The sequence below is a fragment of the Pteropus alecto genome, unplaced genomic scaffold (genome assembly GCF_000325575.1).
Source record: "Pteropus alecto unplaced genomic scaffold, ASM32557v1 scaffold25, whole genome shotgun sequence".
In the NCBI taxonomy this organism is placed as follows: Eukaryota; Metazoa; Chordata; class Mammalia; order Chiroptera; family Pteropodidae; genus Pteropus; species Pteropus alecto.
In genome coordinates this window covers 8,412,284-8,438,587 of record NW_006441955.1, presented here as the reverse complement: position 1 = coordinate 8,438,587, position 26,304 = coordinate 8,412,284, and the positions used below count along the sequence as shown (strand labels likewise).

General features: G+C 38.9%; 1 protein-coding gene across 5 annotated transcripts in view; it reads left to right on the top strand.

Annotated features, from left to right (window-relative positions):
* Window positions 1-6,895, top strand: part of DAB1 (DAB1, reelin adaptor protein) — a 375,105-nt gene extending 368,210 nt beyond the window's left edge. For 2 of the 5 annotated variants that reach the window (XM_006919251.3, XM_025052052.1), the window contains exon 15: window positions 3,560-6,895. The gene's annotated coding sequence lies outside the window, so the exon portion shown is untranslated. The remainder of the gene's footprint in view (window positions 1-3,559) is intronic. The other 3 variants (XM_006919254.2, XM_006919252.2, XM_006919253.1) reach the window with 2 other exon arrangements.
* Window positions 6,896-26,304: the final 19,409 nt, after the last annotated feature.

Below are 26,304 nucleotides of genomic sequence, written 5' to 3'. Positions count from 1 at the left end.
TCATTCATTCACCCACATCCTCATTCTCCATGTTGTTAGCAGCTGTGCCTCCCATGTTCCAAGCTTTCGCTCAGAATTTGAGATACTGACATGAAAGGTGCAGTGGAGCTTACTGTGTAGAAAGTACTTAGGGAATGACATGATGGCAGTGTAGAAGGAGGTCTACACAGGGCACTATAGAGTCTAAGAAGCCTTTATACTTGAGCTGGTTCTGAAAGTATGAACTCTCAGATGCAAAACAAAGAGAGGACCTGAAGGCACTGCCTGAGCAGAGCCCCAGAGATGGGAAAGTCCTGTCATGTCAGACTGACCAGAAGCAGAGTAGGGAAGGTAGGGCATAGGAGAGGGAGGAAGTAGACAGGGCTGGATGGGCAGGTGCAGCCATGTTGGGAGGGCCTTGTGTGCCATCCTGAGGAGTTTGCGTTGTCCTCGGGAGTCAGGAGGGTCGTTTCAAGCGGGAGACTGGCATGACCAAATCCATTTCAGAAAGATTATTCCGGCAGAGGCATTAAATCTCTTTTTTAAAGCTTGATATACGTGACCTGAAAGTTGAGTTTTGAGTCACAGTCTGAAAGGGGCATTTATTAGCTCTAATAGACTATAAGACTAATAAGTCTTGTGCACCCAGCTAGAAGCTTTGACCTTACCTTGTGGGTAATGGGGAGCCTTTGAGTGATTTGAAGAAGAGCAGAGATGTGGTCAGATCTGCCCAGAGAACAAAAAACATCACCAGCGGGCTGTATTAATGTGTGATACCATTTAAACATTTTGGAATATCGAAAACAGCCTGAAGACCCCACTGTGACCTTGCCAGAAGTCAGGTCAGAAATTTCTGGATCAAATGATTTCTTAGCTCCCCTCGAGCTCTAAGATTTGGTAACAAGAAAGGAAGAGCTATTGCCAAAACGGATAATGCATCACGGTGTCAGACTTTGGGATTATCTGCTGCTTGGGGTTTTCCACACCACTGCTCCCCTTCATTAGTGGGGATAATTGAGAGTTGACTGCACTCGTTACTACTGTTGTGATGGGGATTTGAGGCTAAATTCCGGCAAGCAGGAGATGTGTGAATATTTATCTCAGCTGCAGAAAGTTAATGCAGTGTGGCATTAATTACCCTGTCTGAGCCTGCTGTCTTCTTCTGTTTTTAGGTGTCATTCTCAGTTGAATAAATTAGTTTCCAAAATTAGAATAGAGCAAATTGTAGGGTGAGATCAAGGCAGCCTGACTTCTTAGGGCATCCAAAAAGAAGAGTGGGCTGAGGAAGTCTACCCGGGGAAGATTAAGATGCATCTTGTAGCCCAGCATAGGCAAAGAAAATGGTTTTTCCCAGTGCTTGCACTTTATAACTAACTCCACCTTGGCTCCACCCAATCCACCCCAGAATACAAACACAGGAGAGTTACAGGCTTTATAAGCCTGTACAACACCTATTCGAAACATTTCAAGACATCAGCTGAGAATAGTTTAGGTGCTTAATAAATCATCTTGCTATAGATTTTGCTAGATTAGAATTTGAGAGAATAAAGCTGAACTGGAGTGATTTTAGGACAAAGGGATCAGAATAGTAAAGAATGTAGAAACTGTATCGTAGTCATTTACTAATTCAGCAAACTTTTACTGAGCCTTGACAGTGCTAGTTTCACATATGTGAAATGGCAAAAGGAACTGGCGGGCGGTAACCGGAAGCAGGGTGTGGAAGACTAGGCTTCTATGCTTTCTGTTATTGGACATTTGGAAGAAGAATTACACTTATTCTTTAGGTTTTAAAGGTAGTATGGAGTCCCATAGATGGAAAGTATGGAGGGACCAATTGACATTCAGTTATGTAACAGAATAGGGTGCCTGAAGGGTAGGAAGCTCCTTCTCCCTGGGAGAATACAAACGTAACGAGTTCTAGAAGAAAACATCCTGGATCTGATGGTAGGAGTCCTGGATCCTATTCATGGCATGGCTGCTAGTAACCTTGTGACTCTGGAGAAACAAAAGCTCTCTTCTCTGGGCTTCAAATTTCTCATCTGTAAAATGATGGATCTGGACAAAGTTATCTTCTAGTCTGTTCTGACTTTACAATAAAGACAAGCAGTATGATATATTGAATACATGAGAGGTGGCACAGTGACCTTGAGATCCCATAAAAAAAACTCTCTGATCTTCAGTTTTTATCTCAGAACGAGGATGGAACAATACAAGTCACTCCCAGGACTGTTAAGCAGATAAAATAAAACATGAGGGAGCTTTATGAACTTTAAAGCACTCTACAACACTACAGATTAAAGAGTTGACCTTTTTTCTTTTTCTTCTTTTTTTTTTTTTTTTTTGGCAGCTGTTGTGTACACTAGAAAAAGCACTGGACCCTATTTTTAGGTCTCATGTCCCAAACTTACAAGATGTGTGACTATGAGCAAATTACTTAACCTCTCTGTGCTTGATTTCTCATTTGCAAAAGAGATAAAGCATCATTTAACTTACAAGACTGTTGTGATGAGTTAAAAAGACAATGTACTTGAAAATACCTAGCGTTGTGCTAGACACATAGGTTCAATCTGGTGGTCCAAAAAAAGAAGCAACTAATAGTCACATGGCAGGAGGCAGGTTAATATATAAAATATGACAGAATTAAGATATAATTCTGGCACAAACATTCAAGAGAAACAGCATAAAGGTCAACTTTAATGGAAGAGCCTATGTATGCTTAAGACCAGAGTATTGATCTGATCTGCTTGGCCAGTGCATCTTGGGCCATTTCAATGTAAACTGGAGTCCTGAAATGGTTTCAATGAGGCCAAACACCTTTTACCATCTGCATTTGGATTGAAGGTTTGCTATATCATGTACTAGTGAAAATCCTTGTGTATGTCTTAGTGCAGCCTCGTAGGTGCAGGCAAAGGACTGGCCAAACCTGAAACAGCAGATTGAATGGAAACAAGTCCCAGAAGCTTTTAACTAAGAGCTAATGGCACAATTCCTGTTTCTCTTGCTCTAAAGTATGCTCTGTCATCACTACATGGAGAAACCAAAGAGCAGATTGAAGTAAAATTTCAGCAATATCAAGTGGACATTCATAAAACTGTTGGAACAATCTCCACTTGACTCATGATAATTGTTACCATTTTCTGAAGACCTGTTATTGCCAAATACTGTGCTAGATGCTTTATATATATTATCTCTAATTCTCTCAAAAACCCTGTAAGATGAACAGTATTGTTCCCATTTCATGGTTGGGGAAACTGAGTCTCAGAAAAGCTAAGTATCTTGCCCATATCACACAGCTTCTCTAGCTCTCTCTACTATGCCATGCTATTTCTCTAACAAGGGCAATCAGTCTCCCTTGAAAACCAAGGACAAATGCCTGGGTGAGTAGTTCTCCTTGATGATAAAAAAAAAAAAAAAAGTTGCCCAAATGTTATGCATCATGATCCAATAATCCAAAAATTACCTAAGGTCATCCATCATATCTTGTCACCTTTCTGTTCTAATCCCAAATTCTCCTTCCCAAGCTGTCTCAGAAATTCCTATCTAGAAAAGAGCAGGTCTCATTTTGTCCCTCTATCCATAGGAGCTGGAGCCTCTCTATACGCAGATCAACAGACCTAAGAAACAGCATCAATGCGGGCTCGTGACGGGTGCTTCAAGACTGGCATGGAAATCAGCATTACAATAGGCTCTCTTGTATTCTTTCAACTCACCTCATCCCACGAAGAAACTCATTATTGCCCAATGGAACTCATTTGGAAGAGGGAACTCAGAGTTTTTGGCAACCAACAGTAGATATCTATGGCAGCACAAAAACAAAACAAAAAAAAAGCATAAAAGTATAACAAAATCATACCCAACGTTAAACCACAAATCAAGCAAATACTTATCCAACAAATATTCTGAGCTCTCTTAGTGTGCGTTTCAGATGACCCAGTATGCAAAATCTTAATTCTCTTTTTATTTCTCTACCTGTTGACCAATGGAGTGACAGGCCTCAGAGAGTTACAAAGATTGGCACTGACTTCTTTTAGGCAAAGCGAGAGGTCCTCTGTGACTACAGTCTCCTCATCCATATGTCTTTTGACATATGCTGATGTTTTTTCATCACGCCACAGGTTCTGGTCTGCCATTTTTCCCCTTTCCTTCCTTTGTCATGTTTGAAAATTAATGGGTGTACAAATTTTTTTATTGCTTTTGACTTTTTTTAGATATTAATGAAGAAATCTAACTGGAAAAAAGTCTCATATGAAATGAGTTAACTTGAAATCACAAGACAAATAAGTGGTTGATTATTCTTTATGATCAAGAATGTTGCCAAAACAACCCTTTAGCTATTTCTGCATCCTGGTGAAGAAAGACAGCTTTCATTTTGAACCTTCATTCTGTGAGTAGTAAAGGACGTCAAATCCCATTGATGAGAAAGATGAAAACTGCATCCGATTTCCTAAGAAGCTCTAAATTCTAAGTACAATAAAATGATATTTTTTATTTTTCCGATATCTTGCTGCTGTGATGCTATGCAGACAAGTGTCTTCTCCACGTGCCATTTGCAAAGAAAAGTCATTTGCCAAATAATTCTGTTACAGTCCTGGTAATGTGGTTTCGGATCTTAAAAACTGACTTCCTAATGGAACAATGGTGACATAAATATTCAGAATAACAAACTGATTCTGTGATCACAATGGTTCATCTCTATCTCTTTTTGTACATCAGAAAATTCAAAAGGAATTTTTATTTTATAATTTGAAAAAAACCTTACCATTAAACTCTTTAAATATTTAAGGGAAATGGCTTTAAGGAGTTCTAATGAAAAATTGCCAGTTCTTTTTTTTTTTGTAAATATAAATGTTAATGAAAATGCTTTTTAATGCCATTACACTGTAGAGAAGGTAGCAGATTGAGTGCAAGATGTGACAAACTTGATGGATGGGGCTCGCTTTCCAGATGTTATGTGGAACATATGGTAGGAAGCTGGAGTTCAGAGACAGCTGGCAGGAGCAGTTGGCCAATCAGCAGCTAGTGAACAGAAAGGGAGCATGTGACTCCATATCTAATCTAGCCTTTCCACAAGAGTACCCGCCCTCTGCGTAAAACCAGAAAAAGACAATTCACGTTTTGAAGGACTGTCCTTCAGACTAAACCTCTCTCCCACCTCTCCACCTTCACCTACTCCCATAGAAATCACTGGACTGTTTGTATGTGAAACAGAAGAGTTTAAGCTTCCTTTTTTTACATTTATGAGACAAAAAGTGCAGTGTTCGGTTCGTACGTTTAGCACATGATTTTCATAAAAAATCTATATATTTTTGCCCTACAGAGAATTGTTCTACAGGTCAAACGTGTTTTCTTGATGTTCCTATGCAGTTATAGTATGTCGAATTTAGTGGTTTAACACTAAAAAGGAAACTTTAAAGAATCATGTGATTAATTAGATATGAGGGTAATTACCATTACCTGGTTTGAAAATTTGAAAATTAGAGTTGATATGTGATTAACTTAAATAGGCCTGGGTACTTTGCTTCTTCATATGAATAGGAACTAAAATGATTTAGAAGAAGGTATACCTGCTCACAAAGAGAAAATTGATAAGTCAAAGTGATTGTTACCGTTCAAAGCCCAAATTTTACACAGGTCTCTGAATAAAATATTTTCCATTAGGTAACCTGACCAAATGTCCATTACAGAATATATGTAAATGTCATCCTAATGCGGAAGATCTAAAAAGAGAGAAGGGCCATTTACCTCCCTCTGTAGCTGTCACCTGTTGGTCCACATGATTTTTTCAGGAAAGTGCATACATTGTATGATTAGGTAATCTTTTCACATGAAAGGGGAAAATGGGAAAGGTATGACAACCCTAAGAGTTGTCCTGAAATCAGTTTGGTTGTTTTGGGGGGGGATTTGATACGATAGGCAGTTCCCCTGGGGAAATGGCTTAAATTACTATGTTGTCCATGATTCTGATTCAAAAACAAGTGGTGCTATCTTCTCCCTCAATCTGGCCTTCTTGAGTTTGTCTTGCAGTATCACAAGTTATACTGATCCTTTGGGTTGCTTCTGACACGTTCCAGGTGAACTCTGGCTGATGCTGTTTCAGGTACGCTGTCTAGAGTTAATTTTATAGCAGAAAGTGACAGCTCGGTGGACTTATCATTCATTGAATGTGATTGAAAATGTAACTGGCTCTGAAGTTAAAGAAGATGCCCATGTGATGCATTCAAGTGAGGGAGTAAATTCAACATTTTAAACTGCCATCCATGTTATCACTGGCAGAATTCTGATTCTTAACAAGCACTGTTTAGTGAGCTCAGAACCATAGTAGCTATCCCAGGAGTACAGTGAAATTTCCAAATAAAAGCTGGGGTGCCAATACCAAAAGGCCATGGGGAGTCTGCACAGTTCCAGTTAGAGCGATAAAAAAAAAAATCCATGTGTATAGCTGTTAATTTCTCATCCTTCACTAGCACTAAATTTGTCACTTTAAATTTTGAAACCAGGGAAATGCCACCTGTCATTCTGTCCCCATTCCCCATAGCTCTTCAATCTTTACATGCCTCAACACTTTGTTGATAATTCGTACTCATCCCAGTGTCTGCTGAAACCCCATCCTGTAATGTACCGGGCACCTTCTTTTTAAAAAAAAAAAAATGTTTACTCTGTGGGTTTGGTTCATTTCAATTTCTGTGTTCTGACACATATTTTTTTAATAAAGATGAGAAAGAGAAAATGACTGTTGCAGTACATTTCTAGACCTACTTTAACTTTACCTCAGATGACAGTTTGTTAACATATATGGACACATTATTTTTAACTTTATGTACAATGCATTCAACAGAACAGCAAAATTTTTAGAAATTTTCCATTAATTTCTGTAACACACCATGTAAAACTTAAAAATAAACATGTTTGAGAACAATAGTTTAGCCTGGTTTTATTCCACAAGTTTCTGCTGGATATTCAGGCAAGGGATTGGAAGAGGAAATTGTTTCAAAGCTTCCATCTGACCAGGTGAAGGCCTGTTTTCCTGGCAGTGGGCCAGAAAAAGAAAGCTTCTGTGAGGAGCTGAATCAGTTTGTCTTCAGTTGAATTCGGGCACTTGATATGGTTGGAAAATCAGCCACAACAAAGAAGAACGAGGAGGATGGTGTCAGAAAAAGCACACTCTGTGTAGGTGTGGTGTTTGGACCACATTTAGCATGGGGCTTTCAAAGCTGGGAAAGACTCAAGGACTAGCCCTATGAATTTGCGAATTCTCCTTTAAAACAAAAACAAAGACAACCTGCTAAACCGTTGGTTGTTAAACCAAGATTATTCTCAACTCTCAGAGTTCGCCATAGTTTATTTCAAGCTCAGCTGCTTTAAGGGACCCAAACAAGAAAGCATTTATTTTCCTTCACATTCTCCACAAACTCCACACCTAAAAACAAAAACAAAACAAAAAAAAAAACAAAAACATGAAGTCTAAAGCTGGACCTTGACTTATACACGTATGGAAGAACTGAAAAAAATGTATACATGTTTACATATGCATATATATTTATGAGTGTATGTATATATGTGTGTATATGTGTCATTTCCATATACTCTTGTTACTAAATCGGTTTGTCTATCCAATAATCATTCAGATTACAGATTACAGTTAGGTCACTGAGATGCCAAAAAAAACCTCTGCTTAGGAGTGCTTATATAACGATTGCATAAATACACGCCCTTAATCTGGCCTCATTATGCAGAAAGTATTAAACAGATATCGCCAACTTTTCAAAAATGAGAAAATGGGCTTAGATTCCAGCAAAATAAATTTCAGACAGATAGGAGAAACAACTTTCATACAATAAGAAATGCTCATTCCTGTATTGAATTGCTAAGAAATGTTACACAAGCTCTTCTAAATAACAACAGCGGCTCACACTTGTTGAGCAACTAGTATGTGCCTGAGAGGTGCTGGATGCTTAATGTCCATTACCTCTGTTAATTTCTAACCAACATGGAGCAGAAAGATATTATTCCCAATTTATAGATAAAGAAACTGAGATCGGAGAGATCAAATGACTTGATAGAGTTGAGATTTGAATTTTGAATCTATTATAGTTGATTTTTATTCTTAAAAATACTTGATTATTCACTATTTTAAATAGTTCTGTGTTGGCTTGTTGAAAAGCATTATCATCCTATGCCTCTTCCCAGACCTGTTTTTGGTCTTTGGTAATAAGTTAGATTTCTAACTGCCTCTAGTTTAAAGTAAAAAGAAAAATCTATCAGGTGTTACTATCTTAAACTATTTGCTAAATATTTTCTTCTTTAATTGACACTTTTGAAAGGACGTATGTTAGAGGAATAAAGAATACATTTTTTTGCCCAAATTAGTTCAAGGTTAGCTGAAACCATGCACTGGTGATTTACTTTTCCAACCTAAGTGCATCTTAAAGAAGTGACAAATTAAAAGGTGTCCTATTTAACTGCTAGGCGAATGCCAAAATAAATCAGGCAGACATATCTGCTTTCATTTTGTGCTTGAGAGCAAACCCGTGTTTTGACAGTAAATGTTTTTGTTTTACTCAGAATGACAGTAGGAAAAACGCCTAGAATAAAAACAGGTTTCTTTGAAATCAACCTTCAAAGCTTTGAAAGCTTTTAAAAGATGTTTAAATTCAAGGGTAATGTGAGCAGTGGTGCCTGAAAGATTAAAAAAAAAAAAAAAGAAAGAAAGATGTAAATGGCGTTTAAGTTTTTTAGTGACCAGTTCTCAATATTTATGTTGAAATACGAATAATAGCTGCCACTCTTGTGCTCCTACTCTAGATGTGCCACTCACAACTATCATTTCTAAATCCTTACACAAATCCTGAGAGAAAATGCTCCCCATTTTACAGCTTAGGAAACTGAAACTCAGAGATGGTATGAAACAGCTATCAATCAATAGAGCCAAAGAGCTCACCCAGAGGCTGTCACAGTTCCCAGGGTCTGGTTCCCAAGTCTCTTTCCTCCACTCCTTGGTTGCTTCTGTCTGCGGAGTTTCTGTGATGTCAAATTGCTCACACACCCTCTATAAAATACTTTGAGTCTTTCTGTATTCAATTCCAAGTTGTGTCTATTATATTACAAAATCATACCATGCATTACCCTGACTGATTCAGTACAGAAATTGATTCTTAAGTGAAATGACTACAGTTATTCTGAAACAAAGGAAAAATCTAGTTTTATTCTCCAGAACAGTAATAGCTCTAACCCAATCCAATGAATATTTAATTTTAAAACAAAACCCACGCATTCACTTTATCTTCCAAGGTACAGAGATCCGAAGAGGGAAACTTTTTGAACAGGTTTTCTGTTCATCCTTTGCTGGAGAGTATGAATGACTGCCAAGCGGAAAACGTCTAAATATTCTTGCGAGACAGCAGCCTCTGGTGACTTGGGTCTTTAATCTTCTGAACAGCCTCTTGCTACTTCTATCACTCATGCTGGGGTCGCAGCCTGGAGTGGGGAAGAAGCAGGAACTGGTTGGAGATGGAATGAGCAGCATTCAGGGCTGGCATACTGTCAACAGTAAAATTCTAAACTGTCCTTCTTCATACTATACTTTTAGCAGCTCTACCACGCCTTCCTTTTAGGGGTGGGGAGAACCCTGAAGGCTGTCTCATTTCACATTATAGGTTAAGATCACTCACCTGTAACTCACAGCCATGAGCTCACAAGTCTAGGAATTTAGTTATTAAAGGAAAGTGTCTTTTCAGACCTCCAAAGAAGGAAACAGAAAAGTGGTCAATTATTACACAGCCCATGTTTATCCTTTTATGTGATATGTGATAAATCAATACCACAGCATCAACTAAAACTAAAGGAACCCTCAAAAGACAAATGACAAATGATACAGAAGTCAAACAGGTAGATATTCAATAGTTTTTCTTCCTATTGTGCACTAAACTTAGGTAGAACTTGGGAAATAATTATTTAAACAAATCTTCACCCTTTGCGTATTATTTGTCGCTTTTCTCACGCAGCTGGAACACACTGTCTTTACTGATGAGTCAACAGAGAGTCGCTTCCAGATGATGGACTCAATTCAGAAAATCTGCTGTAGGTTCTGGCTTCAAGACTTGCCAGTTGTTTGACCTCAGACAAGTTATTTAAGCACTCTAACATTCAGATCAGTCATATGCAAAATTGAGATAACACTATCGACTTCATAGGGCTATTATGAGAAATACATCTGATAATTCCATACCTGCTCAAAACATTACCTATTATTAATACCAAAGAAAGTCTAATCACTATTGTGTACTTAATTCCTTCACTTTATCTTTTCATATCTATTTATCCCAGCATAGTAACTCTACTAAGTGTGCAGAACGGCAGTGAGTGATTATTATCTCTATTTTATCGTCAAAGAAAGGCAAAGAAGCATCACATACCTCTTTGAAATTTTTCACTGGCATAGTTTAAAGCAAAACTGTTATCCATGTAACAAAGAGTTATTAAGGACAAGCTATGTGCCAGGTCCTGTGATTAGGACTGGAGATTCAGAAAAAAAAATTCTCACAATGCATACATGACTGTCCCACCTTCAAGAAACTCAGACTCCAGTGGGGAAAAATTATAGTAGGATTAGGGCTGGAATCAAAGCATGTGCTGATACTATAGAAATGGTGGGAGAAGGCTATGGAGAAGGCTACAGAGCAGTGTTGATGTTTGAGATGGGTCTTAAGAAATGAGTAAGTGTTCTCTATGAGATGATGGCAGTAGAGGGAAAAGCGTTACAAAGCTGGCAAGGCCAATAAGCGTGGTGTGCCTGGAGTAGCTGTGAATGAAGGGAGAAAATGACATCCTACTTAAGCTGTTGAAAATGCAGAAGAAACAGTTTCTGAATTCATATTTCAAAGCTGGAATAATAAAACATCAAAAAGTTTTATTAGAAAGATTATAGCCTAATCTTTCTAATGAATAATCAGAAATTCCTAAATTAAATATTAGCAAATTAAACACAGCTGTAAACCATGACTAAATAAAGTTGATTCTTGGAATGCAATTAATAGGTCAAGATTGTCTCATCTGAGCAGATGCCAAAAAGGCATCTGATAAAATTGATTATTCTCTTCAAGAAAAAAAAAGAAAAGAAAACTAGAATTAGAGAGTTCCCCTCACATGATAAAGAGCATCTATCTCACACCAATAGCCAATGTGTAACATAGCAGTGAAACTTGAGGGCATCCCTAATAATATCAGATGGTGGTCACCTCTCTCATTTAACATTCTGAAATTTGAGGCAATGCAATACACTAATATAATAAAAAGAAATCAAGTGTTTAAATGCAAAATGAGAAAATTGTCAATGTTTGCAGATATTTTCAAATAGGAAATATCTATCAGAAACTGTAAGAACTAATAAGAGATTGAAGATGATTGGTTTAAAAATAAATATGTAAAAATATTTTCTGTATTGCTGTAAGTAATCATTTAGAACACATAATAGAAAAATAAATTCCATTAATAATAGCAACAAAAATAAAATACCCAAGAATAAATACTGAAGATGTAAAATCTAGATTTAAAAAATATAAAACCTGTCAAAGGGCATAACATAACTGAACAAATTGAGGGAAGAAGGCTCAACATTATAAAAATGTCTGTTCTCCCTAATTAATTTATAACAATGCAATTCCATTCATAATCTCAATTCTACATCTAAACCACATACTCATATTCAATCATGTTCTAAAGCATGCCTGAAAGAGAAAAACATGAGCATAGTCAAGGAAAAAAATGTCATAAAAGTAAACTTGTACTATCAGATCTCAACACATAAAACTGAAGCAATTTAAAATAATTGGTACAGGACAGAAAAATAAAAAGAATGATCAGTGAACATAAGCTACAGAAATAAGCCCCCAAAATGTATAATTAGTTAATATATAATTTTAAGTATTCAGATCAGTGGGGTAAAGACTTTAATAAATAGAAGTGTGATAATAAAAACTACGACAAAAAGATTCTTACTTCACATCATATAGTTAATTAAACTCCACACAAATTAAATGTCAAATGTATCATATGTGGACATGAAAGTACATAGGAAAAAATAATGAATATCTATTTAGTTGTAGAAAAGGCCCTCGACTATAACACCAAATGTAGAAAATATATATTTATAAAAATATGGATAAACTTAACTTCATGAATATCTAGGTAAAATGCCATAAACAACATTAGAAAGCCATGGAAAATTAGAAAGATGTTTGCAGCTTATGTTATAAGCAAAGCTTTGGCATCTTGAATATAAAAATATCTCCTAAAAACTTATAGAAGTTTATAGAAAAATTGATAAAGAATATGAACAAACAATTCTCAAAGGAGAAATACAAAGGGCCCATAAATAATAACTAGAGCTAGAAAACAACTAAATATTTCAGTAGAGAGCACCTTAACTAAATTACAGTCCTACACGGCATTTTTTTTTAATGAAATGACTCTAAATAAGCTTATATGAAACATATAAGAGGAGTGGATTGGGTAAGTTTCCATTTCTATTAATAATATAAATACACACACACATATGCTTATGTATCCTTAGAAAAATTCTATTATAGTATTCAGGAAACTGCTCATTCATTTGATAAATATCTATTGAGTGCCTGCTGTGTGCCAGGCATTGTTCTATATGCCGGGGAAGCAAAGTCTTCACCCTCATGGAGCAATGTTAGGCACACGCTAACCTAGAGTGAATAACCCCTATCCTAAGGGGACGAAAATGAACATCTTATCTAAACTAATTGTACTTTTTGAAATTTTGTTACTATATACTTTCTGTTTCCACAATTGTTAAATGGCCAAAAAATATTTGATTAAATGCACAAATTTTTATAATCAAAGAAATTCAAATTAAGGTAATTTTTGCCTGTCAGATAAGCAATGATTAAAAAGGTGTTTGTTTATTCCTATGAAAGTGAGGATATGAGAAATTAGGCACCCTCAAACACTTTGAGTGTTTGATTTAAAGACATTTTTAATTCAAAAATCTTTTAAAAGTTACATAATCTTTAACATGGTAATTCCATGTCTAAAACTGAAATTTAAAAGATAGAAATAAACAAAATAGGTTTTAAGATATTCTTCACTTATTATGTATAATAGAGAAATATCAAATGTATGATATGTAGACATGAAAGTATATGGGAAATCTAAATTTCTGATACTTATGAGACTGTCTAAATGTTATATCTGTAGAATGAGTTGGTATGCCTACATAATCAATGATAACCTTGACGACAAGAGGCCATGTCTCTCACATTTATCTTCAGCATCAATAAGTATGTTTATGAATGTAGACTATGCAGTCATTAAAATAATGTCATAGAACCTCTATTTTATTTCAGGGTTTCCCATCCTACTTTTTTATTAGTAAAGTTATACATACATTATGATCCTAATTTGGTTGTATAAATATATGCATTCACATACATTCATAGAAAAAAAACGCAAAAATCCAGGTAGTAGGATTACATATGACTTCCATTTTATTCTTTGTGGTGAATTGTTTTGTTTTTCGGTTTCTCTATAATGAATATCTGTTACCTTTTTAAGCAGAAAAAGATATTTTAAGAAAGAAAGAACCATGAGACAAAATTGTAAAATGCTATACAGTCTTCATAATAGGTAACATTTACTGAGTTTTTAATGTGTGCTAGATACCATGTAAAATGCTTTACCTAGATCATCTCAGTTCGTCATCATCACCACAGCTCTGTGAGGTTTAAACGATTACTGTACCCATTTTACAAATAACGGCACTGAAATCAAGAAACAAAGTACCCAGGTCACAGAAGTAGCTGTTGAAGGGCTAAGATCCATACCCAGTCTAACATCAGAACTCGGGTTCTTAATTATACCAGGTTGACTCTTCGATTAGCATCAGGATGAAAAGTACCCATTGAATTGTTATTAGAGGTGATTTGGTGATCTTGAGCAATACATGTTGAAGAAAAAGAAGAGGATTTGGAATCCACAAAACTGACTCAAACACGTAAGCAATTTCACACTCCTTAAGCTTCAAACCACCCTAATGAAGTAGTTGGTAGAGATCTATGCATCCCCTTCTCAAAGAAAGTTGATCTTTGGACAAGATTTAAATGATTCACTTTCATCCTCTAAACAGGTTCAAAGAGACCATAAGAAGGACCAAGCATCCTGTACTGCATGATGCTTCGAAAGAGGTGAGAACAGTTTAGGTGGCTGGACCATTGTGTCCATTGCAGGCATGAAATTCCAATCTGAAAATCAAAGACATTTCAGAGATGGTGGTAATCAGTGAGGTGGACGAGAACGTGGGCCCAGAAATTCCCATCGCCAAGCACCTACAGTTTGCCTTTCCTCTCATCACTGTCAGAGCATCTTCATCACCAGCCTCCCCTCACCTATGAAAGTCATACCATGATCAGAGGCTAAAGATCTAAGTTGATCTATGAACCACATTGTTATTTACAACTTACAACAACAATGTTCTCTTTATTTAGCATGCACCCTTTGTTTACTTTAGTAAATATAAAAATGTAGTAAATGTAAGATATATAAATATAAAACTTTCATAAGTTTGTTCCTAATCCTGCTCTCTCTGCCAACCCTTTTTTCCATTAGTTTGTTTAAATGTATTTTTAATTTCACAGAAGTCATAAGTATATTCTTAATATAACAATAATTTAATATTACAGAGAAAACTAAGTCTTGACCATGCTCTTTCATCCTAGTTCCTTTCTCAGAGAAAACCAGTTATCCAGTCTACTCTTCTAGATTCTTCTAGGTATTTACATTCACAGATGTTTACTTCAAAAATAGTTTTATTTTGTAGGTGTTTGCTTATTTAACATATAAATAATATACTATGTGTACAATTTGCTTTTTACTGAACCATGGATTCATGAATATTACCTTTCGTGTACACGTAGATCAATATAGATGAATGTACGTGTACATGAAACTAGGTCCAGTCTTCCTACAGATCCTCAGTATACAATTCAAATTCCAGCTGCCCAGCTCTGTCACTTAGTAGCTCCAAGACATTGGGTGAGTTAACCTCTCTGAGATACCACGTCCTCATCTATAAAATACAGATGAGAATATCATTATAATGAAGAATAAATGAGCTGGCATTTGTAAAGTACGTAGCACATAAAGTGTAAACTTTACATTCGTGTCTATAAAATAGTAATAAAGTGTCTGAGGTCCGCAGCTGGGGAGGAGCAGAGGTAGATTTGCTCTGGCCAGCCCGTATGTCTGGAAGTGTTCCTTGCACTCCATTATACTCCCCTCTTTGAAGCAGGGGTGATCACTGACCCCACCCTTCCTATGGGTCAGTAGATAAGAGGGTCAGTAGATAAGAGGCTTGAAATTCAGCTGCGGAATGTGCTGCTGAGACCCTCTCCTTCGAACTCACATGGCTGGATTCTAGCTTCCTCTCTTTTTACAATCCCAAACTCTCTGGGCTTCTCCACTTCAAGGGAGAGTGGAGTAGATGAAGTCTCCCACGCTTTCTCCTGTGGAAACAGGGTGCCGTCAGGGGACGAGGGAAGAAGTATTGCTCGATCCACCATCTAAACCTCCTTCTCCAGCCTTCATTGGAGAATTCTGACAGTTTTCCTTTCTTCACACATGTCTGTCTATCCTCTCTTCTCTATCCCATTATTATGGCAGGACGAGCCTCCTAAGTGGTCACCTTGTCTTTCCTCTTAAACATTACCTACTAAATATTCTGAGACAGCTTAGCCTACATATTCTGTTCTTTTAAGACCTTCCATGGCTCTATGTTATCTGTAGAATTAAGTCTGGGTCTAATATTTCCACCTAGGTTTTCAAACAGACAAGAAGAATTAAAATTACAATGAGTGGCAAGGTTTTTAAAATTCTCCATAAAGTTATAACCTTAGAAGTTGCTGACTCTCCTTAAATGTTCCAGAAGCTTCCATGAGCTATATTCTTGTCCAAATGAGGAATTAGAAGGAGATTTGGGAATACTTGTAGGTTTCTTTTTTTTCTCTGGCCTTGTGTCTAGCCACCATCAGCACCTCTCTACTCAGTGCTGAGCTAGCTCTGACCATGGAGGTAGTTTATTAGCAGTCCCATCCTCACCAGCAGGTAGAGTTTGGAGCTGGCTTTGATATCCAAATCAGAATAAGTCTCGTGGAGCCAAATCCTTGCTTTTGGATCCTGGCCATGAGCACCCAGTCCAGTAGTCAGGTCTCAGTTCTAGTATTCAATGTCTGCTCCGGTGCTGCAAGAAGACAAGTGTCCTGTCCTGAGTGCCAGCAGGTCTGCCTGGGTTCTGACACACTTTCTTGAGCCAAGTTCATCCTTTTCCCTGAGAGACTGGATTATTTCTCTGGGAACAAGACTTCCTGTCTTGTCAGGTGGGAATGCTACTTCAAGTCAGCCCTCAGACTCCCAGAAATCCTGACTTATTGTATTACTGAGCTGGGCCAGACCTAGTTGTCTGCTCCCCTTAGACACAGTTATTTGGCCTGTGACCACCAGCCTCTTCTACCTCCTCACCCAATGGCTAGATCAGGAATCTTCCCCTTAGCCAGCTCATTAGTTATCTTTTCCACTCAAAATTGCTCCTTTGTACTAGGCTCCTTCCGTCCCACTTCCTCCTTACTATCAGGTCTTCTTTATAGAGAATGGTATTTGGGATGAGAGTTAATATACCTACACTCTTGTTTTTCATCTCACACTGGCCCTATGAGGTGGGTATTCTCACTTGCCTTTTATAAAGGAAGAAACTGACATTCAGGGGCAGGAAACAGCCTCTCCAGGTAAACGGTAAATTTAGCCAGAAGCAGAACCCTGATTGACAGAATTCAAATCTCTTGCTCTTTCACTATTTCATGTTTCCTGGGGAAAGTGAGAGTGAGGTGACTGTCCTCCTGCTTCTACTTGGTATCAAGCTAGTATTCATGAAGTTCCTGGGCCATGGCCTGTTATGATACCTTTCCCCAGCTCTTTCCATACTCACATGAACAGAAGGATGGAAAGAGCTTAGCTAATATCTGTTAGGTTAATGCATGAGGTGCACCACTAATAATGTCATGTTATCTTAGTGGAAACATCTGGTTTATGAATCATGAGAAAGAGGTTTTATCAAACTCCACATGAGCTCATTCAAAAAATAATAATCTGCAAAGCCATCTGTGCTTTGTGCTGATAGCATTTTAGGGAGAACAAGGATTGTATCTTGCAAACATGTTATAATTTGCAAACCTAGTGCTGCACTGGAAACCATTTTCTCAAGAAAGATGTGCTTTAACAGATTTGTTCTCTACTAGAAGAAAACTGACATGCCAGGATCACAAAGAAAGTCGGCCAATGGAAGTATCTCTGTAACTGTACCAGAAGTAAGTTGATTTCATTCAGTTGGAGGGACTAGGCCGAGGGATAGTGAGGAGGGCGGCAGTGGCATTTTGTGGGGGGTGGACACTAGAGCAGGGAATCTTTTTCAAGAAAGCAAGAGACACATTGAGAAGAACCTCAAGGTCATGAAAGAGAGCCTGGGCCCAAAATGCCAAGAGGAAGAATCAGACAAACTTTAAAATGGGTTAGCAGGGAGGAGAATGTGGACAGAAGCCACTGTCAAAATCAGAGTACTTGGTGAGGGTTCAGAATCTGTGCTCAAGTGAGCACAGAGCAGTGTTCCTGAAGGAGCATTACCTGCCATCTGTCAGGAGGTGGTCAGTACATTAGTGGGTCAGTGGAGCTTAAATCTTCCTGCGTGCTTTTAGATGATGTGGGTAAACACCTTTGCTTCCCTACTAGACTGTAAACCCCTTGATAACAGGACCATATCATATTAATTCCATTTCTATATACATAGCTCAGTGCCCTGCACGTAGTAGGTGAGTGGCAAAGGTTTACTAAACCATAGAACTTGAGAGGAAGGCACAGGCTGAATTAGGGGACCTAGAGTCAACTTGCAATTCTGCTTCTGCATAGCTGAGTAGCTTTCAGTAATTTACTTTACCTCTCTGAACTCCAATGTCTAAGTTGAATGATGAGGTTGGATGATAAATGCAATGCCCTTTTTGATATTATAAAATATTCTGAATCTGTGGATAAATGAATCAGAGAATAACAAAGGCTCTTTTGACAGGTTCTTAGCATTCTTACCAGCAAAGCAATACCATAAAAGAGAGATAACCCTACCAGTGCTCAGGATACCAAATGAAGGAGTGCATAAGTGGAGGAAGATGGAGGAACAGGTGGTTAAGGAATTACAATGAAGTGTCACAAATACCATCCTAGAGATAGTGCAATGGGGTCTTAAGAGAAAGTGGGTCCTTTTCTTGGGATAGTCAGGGAAGGCTTTGTAAAAGAGATGACAGTTGAGATAGATCTTGAAAAGAGGAACATGAGTTACCAGATGGCGAATGGGTGTCCAAGTGAAAAATCCATCCAGACAGAGAGAATGACATGTGCCAAGTAGCACAGGTCAGGAGATTTAGGATTTATCAATGGAGACCCAGAATTTGACCCAGAAGATAATGTATTTTCTCATAGAAAGGGAGGAAAGAGAAGAAGGGAGGGGAGCGGAGAGGAGAGAAAATGTCACTTGATGCCAGGGATATGTTTATTTTTATCTTACCTACATTGTTGAGTAATATTCAAAGCTAATAGAGAAAGCAGTAAAACAGACAGCAAGTCAATGGATTTCAATTCTGCTGTGCTAAAGCATAGAATGTGAGTTCCAGAAGAACCCTAGATGTCATCCAAGCTCAAATTTCTTAATATGAATATTTCTTCTTCCTTTTATGCATCCCTCTCCTGCTGCCACCTTCCTGACCCTCATGAAATGGGGGAGTAGAACTTAAACAGCTTTTTGGTTTCCAGGTAAATTTGGTCTGGGAAACCGAAATTACAGGTGAACTCTCTCACTTTAAAGAGGGCTTCAGAGCTAGCGAATGGAAGGTCTGGGAATAAAGCCCAGTCCATCTGCTTCCTTGGTACAAGTCCACGATCCTTGTAACTTCTCCAAGCTATGGTGAGAACATCTGCATGTTCCATCAACTTTTCTTGAAGCAGGGCACAGATGTGGGTCAGAGGCCTCCAGGGTCCAGAAATGCACCCTCTGCACCAAGAGGTTCCAGACCACTGGCTGATATCGTGCTCCAGAGAGAAAGACTCAAAGGCATTGCTACCTATCAGATGATTCTTATTCCTCACCCCCTGCACCAATAGAAACTTCCAGGTGTTCAACCAAAGAGCCTTTGGTTTATTGTCTTTTACGGTGGAGTTTTAAAAGTTAAGGAAAGAAGAATAAGAGAGAGAGAGAGAAAGCAGGGTCTAATTTCTCTCCAGCAAAGGAGAACAGAGGTTTGACATAAATCCTTTGGCTCAAACCCTACTTTTAATTATTGTTATTATTATTTTAATTATAATAGCTAACAGTTTTTGATCCTCTCTTTGGTGCCAAGTACTGTGCAGGCAGTTTACCCACAGCATCCTTACTCCTTACAAAGCCCAGCAAAAATAGCGTTATCCTCATTTTATTGGTAAAGAAATGAACCATGGAAAATTTAAACCCTTTGTCCAAGGTTATACAATGACAACATGGCAGCCTCAGGATTTGAGTGCAAATCACCCTGACTCCAAATCTTATTTTTAAGAACTGCGTGACCTTGAGCAATGCAGGTTCTTCATCTGTGACACAACAGATAATAATAAAAATCACATTGCGGAAAGACTCACAGAATGAATAAATCGAAATTTTTAAAAAATCTCTTACCTATCAGGATTACCTTCAGTATTAAATGAGTTGATATAGGAAAGTGCTTTATAAACTGCCATACACCACACAAATTTGATCATTATTATTATTTCAAAAATATGGCTTCTACCATAAAATAAAACCATCTGTGGCATATATTTATGACAACATGCCTCAGAAACAATTTCCATTCTGATGGGTTGCCTCCCTATCATGTTATTAAAAGGTTATGGAAAATGAACAATGGAGGGTTAAGATTAGATTTTTTACACATGAAACCACAAAATCAATAGAGCCCTCATAATCCATCCAGTGATAGAAGAAATATTCTAAGGCACTTGAAATGATTATTCAGAGAAGTCAACAGGTATTGACAAGAAACCTGGCAAAGCAGCTGTGGCCCAGGCTTGGCCCCTGCCTCTCACTCTAGCACCCTCCTGGCAAACAGATTTCCATTCTCAGAATGCAGAGGGATGAGGGTGCCGAGAAGAGGGGACTTTCCTTCTCCCACGGTTCTACAGAACTTACGGTTTTGCAAATGGATCAGAGACACTAGGAAAAATGATAGCCCAAGCAGCACCATGGGGAGCAAGGGATTACACCTATTTGTAGTCAATATAAAGCCCGTTTTTAAAAAACCTGCGATGATTATCCTTATGCTATGATGGTCATTATTATTGTTGTTTTTATTCAGTATTTAGAGGATGCCACCTCTCTTCCGGAACACCTGTGAGATTGGGGGCCAAAGCTGAAAACTCAAAGCAGTGAGTTATCCTGGAAGGTTTGTTTTTCCTGCCGAGCTAGAAAGGAAAGCCTGGAGATCTGAGTTCTGGTGAATGTTCTGCTCGGGCTTTTCAGTTAAAAATCTGAGATTTGGCTAAATGTAGGACTTAAGTCTGGCCCTAGGATTCCCTAAGATAGAGTAAGTTTTTGCTAATCATCATAGTTGCATGATTCTACATCTCTGTGAGCTCTTTTCCCAGTCCTGGACATGGCCAGGACATTGTGGATAATAATACAATAATAGTTACAATAGGAGTAGCAGCTGCCATATTGACCACCTACCATGTGTCAAGCACTGCGGAGGCAATTTACATATATTGCCTCTAATCCTTATAACCCTCATACAAGCACTGTTCTATGTTATAGTGAAAGAATTGGGGATCAGAAAGGCAAAGAAACTTGCCCAAAGTCTCATAGATAATAAGTTACACATTGAGATTCAAACTCAGCCCATTGTTCCACATTCTTGGGCACTTCCTCTCAAAAGTGCAACTTCCCAAACCAGAAGCATGTACTGTGATGGGCAAGGAACATAGGACAGAACTGTCCTCCCACCAAAGGGGCAGCCAGATAGATAAACTCAAGGGTGGTGAAAATAACAGGAGAAAGTACCAAAAAGAAGCGGAGTATCGGAGCAGACTAGAGAGGCCTGGGCTAATTCTAAATGGTTTGGAAAGAAGCCCCGCCAGCAAGGCCTCATGGGAACAATAGGGAAGATTTGGAGGCCATTTAGTGCCCCTCAGAACCTACTCATAGGCTGTCCTTCTCCCAGCCTCTGAGGACACAGGTTACAGATTTTGGGGGTATAAGAGGCACCAGAAACTCATTCTGCAAGTGTCTGAACACAGAGCAGCTGGCAGCCAGCCAGTTTCAGTATTCATGACTATTTTTAGTTCCCGTATTCCAGTTGTCATCTACTTTCTTGCCTCTAAGGGAACCCAGGTAGGTGACTGTGGCTTGACTGCCTGGACACTTAGGCTGACCCTGCCTCAGCGAGTCAGCCTGGATCCGAAATGCCGGGTGCCCATCCACAAGGAGTGTCATAATTATGATGCACCTGAGAACCTGAGACTCGGAATAGAGATGTGACTTTTCCAAGAACACACACAGGTGGTATACAAGTAGCAGGTATGGGTCCTAAATCCCATTCTTTAGTATGAACCCCAGGACTTTTCTTCTCACTCCATTCTGCCAAAGAACAATCTAAAAGCTGGGGCCAGGCTTTAGGCATCAGGTAGAACTGTACATCTGGAAAAGGCTACCTTTCTATCCCTTTTCACACTTGTTCAAGGAAGTCCATGGAGTTCAGAGTCAGAGTCCAGACAAAGGAGGCCTGAGAACTGGGATAAACTCCCACACTTGTAGAAGCTGAGTAATAATAATAACTAATGCTTACTAAGTATGCTTATCACGTGCCATGAATATTTTATGTGTTAACTCATTTAACCCTCACAAGAGCCCTATGAGGTGGGTATATAATTAGCCACATTTTCCAGACAGGAAAACTGAAGTTAAGAAACATAATATTAAGTGTAGAAGTCTGCTGTGATAGTCTGAGTGCTTGTGTTCCCCTCAAATTCATATATTGAAACCTAATCACCATTGTGATGGTATTTGGAGGTGAGGGCTTTAGGAGGTAATTAGGTCATGAGAGCAGAGCCTTCATGAATGGTATTAGTGTCCCTATGTAAGAGGCCCAGAGAGCTCCCTGCCCCCTTCTACCATGTGAGGACACAGCTAGAATATGGCTCTCTATGAACCAGGAAACAGGCCCTCACCAGACACTGAATCTGCTGGCACCTTGTCCTTGGACTGCCAGCCTCCAGAACTGTGATCAGTACATTTCTGGTGTTTATTAGGCACCCAGTCTGTGATATTTTGTCATAGTAGCCTGAGTAGACTAAGACACCCACTCTAGCACCAGGCAGCAGGGCTGCAGAGTCTTTGCATACTCACTGCCACATGTCACCCCTCTCAGGAAACAGAGATTTCTCCCATACTTGGCTCATATATGGAAACTCTGGTGTCAATTTCCAGGGTAAAGAGAACCTCTGAGGAAGAGCAATTGCACACCTTGACAAATGCAGTTATCAAAACGTGGGTTCAGATCAAGTTGACTAATGTATTCAGGATAAATAGAAATTTGCAAAGTTTTGAATATATTTTGAATAAAAATCAAAACGATGTTTATATTCACTTAAGGCTCCTCAAACAATCAAAAAAAAAATTTCTTGGGTTGGTCAGTGAGTATAATTTAGGTGTCCAGATGATTCAGCCTCGACCTCGAACGCTGCTGTTTATCAAACCTTTTCAGAGAGCCAAGTTCATAAGGCCAGGGTTCTCCTGTCTAGCATATGCTTCAAGACAGATACTAATATTCCTTTCTGAAAACAGGGCTATTATTCTGGTTTTGCCCACTCTGGGTACCAAAATTTTCACATCAATGGACAGATATAGGAGCTCATCCAAGTCAGATATCTAGCTGGAAGGAATGTGTAAGTTGGAAATTATGAAATTAATAACAAGAATGATATCAATAATGATACTAATAGTTAACATTTATTGAGATCCTGCTCTGTGTGGCACTGTGCTAAGCCCTTTCACGATCCTGAATGGAAAAATTGTGTAACTCTACACAAGGCTACACACACAGCGAGTGAAAAAGGCAGGCTTTACAACCAGACATTCTAACTGTAGAGCTGTTCTTTTAACATGTGTGCAAGGCGAGCCTAGTGTCATATGTTTGATTTACTACACGGTTAAGCAGACATACATAGAACAAACTCTAGGAATGCGAGACAAGGTTTCTGATGTCAAAGTTGACATCTTCCCCAGCCGAGCGTATAGCCTCAGTCCAGGTGGAACCAGGTCTCCTGCTTTGTTTTGCTTGTAAGATCAGCTGTTCCTCTTCTGTATGTCCCTGCTCTTCTCTCTCATGCTGTCTCTGGATGGCATCATTTCACATTCAGGGGTCTCGAAACCCTTTGTAGGAGATCTTGGTCTTTATACCTGCCAAGTCTCAAAGTCTGTTTATAGGTTGTGAGTCCTGATCAGAGAATTGCTGCTTCTCTTGAGTGTCTGGAGATGACATTTCCCTGTGGGTTGCGGTACCCTGGCGCACCGCTACTCAAAAAGCTCCACCTACCTCTGTGAGTCATATTCTATAGCAGCAGTTAAAGAAGGGTACGTTCAGGCTTTGGGGGCGGATAAAGAGGCTGTTTCTGTTTTAGACTTGTGTTAAAAAAAAAAAAGTAACCTCATTAAACAATGCCACTTCCTAAATGTAATAGCCATTCTCTAAAGATGATTCCCAATGGAGCACACCTCCTGGTATTCGCACTTTGTGTAGCTCCCAACTCTATCCCACACGGAGTCTGGGCTGGCCGTGTGACTCACTGTAACTAGCAGAATGTATTGGAAGCAACGTCGTACCAGTTCCAGGCTAGAGCCTTAAGTAGGTCTGGCAGCTTCTGCTTTTATGTTCTTTTATGTTCTGTGGGAGTCCTGAGACACCGTGTAAGAAGTCCAGCTACTCTACTCTAGATATATAGGTGGAGCGGCCACCTGGAGAGGACCAAGGCCCCATTCAAGCTGTCCCGTCCAGCTCTGAGCTGTCCGGCTTCCCAGCTGAGTCAACAAACATCTGTGTGGAGAAGCCATCTGAGATGTTCCAGCCCCGGCAGACATCACAGGAAACAGAGATGACCACTCCTGCTGTGCCCTGTTTGAATTCTTAACCTGTAGAACTGTGAGTAATAGTAAAATAATTGATGTTTTAAGCCACTGAGTTTTACCGTAGTTCTTTATGGCAACACCAGATAACAGACGCTGCATGACACTATGTGACATTAGTAATAGCATCAGTAATTCGAAAGTTGGATGATTCAACCACTTTCCTCTTTGGTTTCAGACATCTAAGCATAGGGAATGTTTCCAGAGTTCCTTTCCTACCCCTAACCGCCCCTCAGTGATGTCAGCACAGTTTATGGTTTTACTACTTCCAGTTACTCAAGTCATCATTATAGATATGTGCAATTATTCCAGTTTATTTCCTCCATGAAAAAGGAAGCTCCGTGTGAGCAGGGAGCCAAGGGGAATATTCATTGCCACACACACACACACACACACACACACACACACACATAGGATTTGGGTACTTTATAACCCTAAAAGTGAGGTGTTTCTGGGAGGTCCTTAAGGAAGGTCTTCAAGGGAAATTTCTATGGTTACAGAGCTGGGCATTGGCTCTTGTGTCTCATTCCTGACTAGCTACCTAACAGAATTATACACACACACACACATATATATATATATGTATGTATACATATATATATATTTGAATTAATAAACTGGTCCAAAGTTCAGATTGGTATAAAGTTCAGAGTAGCTGAGGCATACAGATTGAGAAACCATTTATTTGCCAGGCTAAGGAGTTAGAACTTGATCCATTAGTGAGTGAAGGAACAGATGAACACAGTGGCTTAAATTTCGCTATTTGCTACAGTTAATCCACAAAATCAATGCAACTACATAATCCACCGAGTTGTTTCAAGTCCCCCAGGTAATTAGTTTCCTGGCTCATTGCCAGACAGAATCCCATTTTCCCTCCTTATACATATCTAGAATTCCTGGAAATATCTTAAATATAAAATGAGCACTCAGTATTTTATTTTTTAAAAAATTACCCATACTTTAATATAAAGTCATTTACAAAAATGCGTTGCTCTGAGTTGACCTTGAAATTTTTCATTGCCTATGCCAGTGATGTTGATAAAAATCATGAGGTCAGTAAAATACCCTAAGACTTTGGGAACCAAAAAAGTGTTTAACAGGAAATATGATGTACCATGCTCCAGTATTAAGCATGTAATTATGTGTAGACACTGAGAACCACTGGATGACCTATGATTCATCAGCTTTTCCCACATATGGGTCCTGGATGTACCACTCTTTCATGATCAATATCTAAAAGTTTTCCCCAGTTCGGGGACTTAATTAAAAGCGTAATTCTCATTACTGTCATGGCCCACCTGTCTGCTAGTTTTTCTTCTTTACTCATTCTCCTCACATATATTGTTAGATCCTCTTCCATCGGCACTTAAGTCACTGACCAGGAGCCACACCCACTCTAAGCCCTAAATCTCTAGCACCAAATCAAATTGCACCTAAGGGTTCTTTTCTCAGGCTTCTCCATTGTACTTGGCAAATATGTCCAAAGGATGAGGCAAAGCCTGCAAAGTCACCTCTCCTGTCAGCACTCTGTCCAACCCTCACCTTGGAGCATGACACTGGCCTCTTCTGTCTACCTGGTCTTTATAGTGTGGATCATCATCATCAGTGCTGATCAACTGTTCTTGGTACACTTCTGATGTTTTCCTGACCTGGATGGCTTATACTCAGTGTCCTATGTCTATTCCTCCCCATTTGCAGCCAGAGAGAAATGCATATCAATACTTTACAAACCATACATAATAGGAGAAACATAGCACTTGTGTGTGTCCATAGACCCAAAGGGGAAACAGCACCTGGACTAGATAGTAAAGGCTCTGCTAAATAGACACTGCGTTTCTGCCACCACCAGAACTGTGTCATAGACTGTGGCTACTCAGATGGCCGTTTTGAACCCATGACCCTTTTCAGTGAATGCTTGCCAATTCTATGAGGTAGGCAGTGGGAATCATGGAAAGGAGGTATATTAGTTTAAGGAATGGTAGCTACCATAACAGAAAAACACTGAAATTTCAGCAGCTCAACACAATAGATGTTTATTTCCTACTCACGCATAGTCTAATCAGCAG